This window comes from Rhinopithecus bieti, unplaced genomic scaffold (assembly GCF_001698545.2).
Source record: "Rhinopithecus bieti isolate Rb0 unplaced genomic scaffold, ASM169854v2 scaffold_34818, whole genome shotgun sequence".
NCBI classification, from domain to species: domain Eukaryota; kingdom Metazoa; phylum Chordata; class Mammalia; order Primates; family Cercopithecidae; genus Rhinopithecus; species Rhinopithecus bieti.
In genome coordinates, this window is record NW_016815484.1 from 98954 (window position 1) to 103125 (window position 4172).

General features: G+C 43.6%; 1 protein-coding gene and 1 pseudogene across 1 annotated transcript in view; one reads left to right on the forward strand and one right to left on the reverse strand.

The window, feature by feature from the left end:
• Nucleotides 1–4172, reverse strand: part of NUP155 (nucleoporin 155) — an 80013-nt gene that overhangs the window by 64853 nt on the left and 10988 nt on the right. The gene's annotated exons all lie outside the window — the stretch shown is intronic.
• LOC108515987 (stathmin pseudogene) lies at nucleotides 1062–1538 on the forward strand (annotated as a pseudogene).

Genomic DNA, 4172 nt, shown 5'->3' on the forward strand with positions numbered 1-4172 from the left:
GTATATATAATGAAAAAGTAAACGAGCAAACAAAACTGTTTCAGTTCCGAGACCCAGGGACCCAGACCTGCTTATGGCTAAGCATGAACCAGGAAAATAGGGAAATAAAAAAAAAGAAAATGCTGCTTCCCATTGCAAACATCCCCGCAACCGGGCTGCAAACATCAAGAAATAGCAATCTACTGCTGGGATGGGGCAAGAGTAAGAAGAGGGCCATCTTAGAAGGATGGGATCATAGCAAAAGCCTAGGACTGAGGATGTAAGAGGAACACTGAGAAAAAATCTCCAGTAAACCAACTTGCACCCTAAGGACAACAACAAAACCCAAATTCAGCTCAAGTCCTGACCTAGAAAAAGGCAATTCCCCATACAGTAAAGATACCTGAGCCAAGGAAAAGACATGCGCATTTCTAAGAATAAATACCACTTGCTACTTACTTACAGTATCTACTGTCTTACACATGATTTCTAGCTTTCAATAAGAAATTATGAGACACAAAATAGCAAGAAAAAAAACCCCAGTGTCAAGAAACAAAGTAATCAATAGAACCAGACTCAGCTAGGAATCCAAAGTATCAGACAAGAAATGTAAAGTTACTATGAACTACACATACAGGCTTTATATAGGAAAAATCATCTAATTGATATATGTACAAATAGGTAAAGTTGGGAGGTTGAGACACATAGATCACTTGAGGCCATGAGTTCAAGACCAGCCTGGCCAACAGGCTATCTGTCTCTACTAAAAACAGAAAAAATTAGCCAGGCATGGTGGCGCAGGCCTGTAATCCCAGCTACTCGGGAGGCTGAGGCATGAGAATCACTTGAACCTGGGAGGCGGAGGTTGCAGTGAGCCTAGATGACACCACTGCACTTAAGCCTGGGCAACACAGCAAGGCTCTGTCTCAAAAAAAAAAAAAAAAAAAAAAAAAAAAAAAAAAAAAAAAAAAAAAAAAAAAAAAAAGGTAAAGAATTTCCAGAGTGTGGTCAGGCGGCTCGGACCGAGCAGGCCTTTCCTTATCCCAGTGGATTGTGCAGAATACACTGCCTGTCTAGCTTGTCTTCTATTCACCATGGCGTCTTCTGATATCCAGGTGAAAGAACTGGAGAAGGGTGCCTCAGGCCAGGCTTTTGAGCTGATTCTCAGCCCTCGGTCAAAAGAATCTGTTCCAGAATTCCCCCTTTCCCCTCCAAGGAAGGAGGATCTTTCTCTGGAGGAAATTCAGAAGAAATTAGAAGCTGCAGAAGAAAGATGCAAGTCCCATGAAGCTGAAGTCTTAAAGTAGCTGGCTGACAAACGAGAGCACGAGAAAGAAGTGCTTCAGAAGGCAATAGAAGAGAACAACAACTTCAGTAAAATGGCAGAAGAGAAACTGACCCACAAAATGGAAGCTAACAAAGAGAACCGAGAGGCACAAACGGCTGCCAAACTGGAGCTTTTGCGAGAGAAGGATAAGCATATTGAAGAAGCGCGGAAGAACAAAGAATCCAAAGACCCTGTTGACGAGACTGAAGCTGACTAATTCGATCTGAGAACTGACTTTCTCCCCATCCCCTTCCTAAATATCCAAAGACTGTACTGGCCAGTGTCATTTTATTTTTTCCCTCCTGACAAATATTTTAGAAGCTAATGTAGGACTGTATAGGTAGATTCAGACTGTAAGATGTTGTTTTAGGGGCTAAAGGGGAGAAACCAAAAGTGTTTCATTCTTTTTCTAAAGTGTTGGTCTTTCTAATCTAGCTATTTTTCTTGTTGCATCTTTTCTACTTTAGTACACTTGGTGTACTGGGTTAATGGCTAGTACTGTACTGGCTCTGTGAAAACATATTTGTGAAGAGTATGTAGTGGCTTCTTTTGAACTGTTAGATGCTGAATATCTGTTCACTTTTCAATCCCAATTCTGTCCCAATCTTACCAGATGCTACTGGACTTGAATGGTTAATAAAACTGCACAGTGCTGTTGGTGGCAGTGAAAAAAAAAAAAGAACTTCGACAGAGAGATAAATTACAGGAAGTCAGTGAGGCTGGGTGCGGTGGCTCATGCCTGTAATCCCAGCATTTTGGGAGGCTGAGGTGGGCGGATCACGAGGTCAGGAAATCGAGACCATCCTGGCCAACATGGTGAAACCCCATCTCTACTAAAATACAAAAAAATTAGCCGGCCATGGTGGCGCACGCTTGTATTCCCAGCTACTCAGGAGGCTGAGGCAGGGGAGTCGCTTGAACCAGAGAGGTGGAGGTTGCAGTCAGCCGAGATCTTGCCACTACACTCCAGCCTGGGCAACAGAGTGAGACTCAGTCTCCAAAAAAAGCCAATGAAGACCAGGAGCGGTGGCTCATGCTTGTAATCCCAGCACTTTGGGAGGCTGAGGTAGGCAGATCACCTGAGGTCAGAAATTCAAGACCAGCCTGGCCAACCCGGTGAAACTCTGTCTCTACTAAAAATACAAAAATTAGCCAGGTGTGGTGGTGCATGCCTATAATCCCAGCTACTCGGGAGGGTGAGGCAGAAGAATCACTTGAACCCAGGAGGTCGAGGCTGCAGTGAGCCAAGATCATGCATGCCACTGCACTCCAGCCTTGGCAACGGAGATCCTGTCTCCAAAGAGGAAAATAAAAAGGGGTCCAGGCACAGTGGCTCACACCTATAATCCCAGCACCTTAAGACTCCGTCCACAAAAAAAAAAAAAAAAAAAAAAAAAAAAGGGAGACAGAGACAGAAAGTGGAAAAACAAAAAACAGAATGGAGCATCCAAAATGAGTTATGTAACAAAAGTATAGCTGAAATCTCAGAAGAGAATGTATCAGAATATTTCAAGATAATGGCTGGGCCAGGTGCAGTGGCTCATGCCTATAATCCCAGCACTTTGGGAGGCTAAAGAGGGCAAATCACTGGAGGTCAGGAGTTCAAGACCAGCCCAGGTCAATATAGTGAAACACCATCTCTAATAACAATACAAAAATTAGCCAGGTGTGGTGGCCCACACCTGTAGTCCCAGCTACTCCAGAGGCTGAGGCAAGAAGTATTTAACTCAGGAGGCGAAGGTTGCAGTGAACCAAGATAGTCCACTGCACTCCAGCCTGGGCGACAGGGCGAGACTCCATCTTGGGGAAAAAAAAAAAAAGACAATGGCTGAACAGAAAGTAAAAGAGAAAGAGAGAAAAATAAAGATAATAGCTGAAAAAAATTCTAAAAATAGATAGAAGACATCAAACTAAAGATCTAAGAAGCTCACATGAAGCAGAAAAAATACCACGAAAAAAATATGACCCAGACTTTCAAGAAAGCTTCCAGTCACCCTGAAAAGGCCATCCACACAGGAACAAAATAGCCAAATGGCAACTTATGTGGACTAGGATTCCCCATCCTCCTACATCATGCCATCCCACAGGGCCCTTTGATAATTGGCACAGCCTCTTGAAACTATGATCCAATGCTGAGATAGCTGGGGGTTAGAGAACAATGAAATGACCAAGATTACCGTTTTATCATCCAGATGGAATTAGGATTTATAATAGAAAGCCAATTGAATATTTAAGTATAAATTTTGAAAAATTGAATTTGTGGACCTATTACTTGTGCCTTCATTTTTTTAAATAAGTTCATTCTTCAAATAATTTTTCTTTAAATGAACACACACTGCTATGGATCAAATATCTGTGTCCTCCTAAAATGCAGGTTAAATCCTAACTCTTAATGTGACAGTATTTGTAGGTGGGACTTTTGAAAGGTTATTAGGTCATGAGGGTATACCTCACGAATGGGATTAGTGCCCTTATAAAAGAGGACCCAAAGAACTCCCCTACCCCTCTGCCATGTGAGGACAGAGTGAAAAGATAGCCATCTATGAACATGGAAGTGGGCTTTCACCAGACCTTGATCTTGGACTTCCAGCTTCCAGAACCTTGAGAAATAAATTTCTTGGCTGGGCGCGGTGGCTCAAGCCTGTAATCCCAGCACTCTGGGAGGCCGAGACAGGTGGATCACGAGGTTAGGAGATCGAGACCATCCTGGTCTACACGGTGAAACCCCGTCTCTACTAAAAAAATACAAAAAACTAGCCGGGCGAGATGGCGGGCACCTGGAGTCCCAGCTACTCGGGAGGCTGAGGCAGGAGAATGGCGTAAACCCGGGAGGCGGAGCTTGCAGTGAGCCGAGATCGCGCCACTG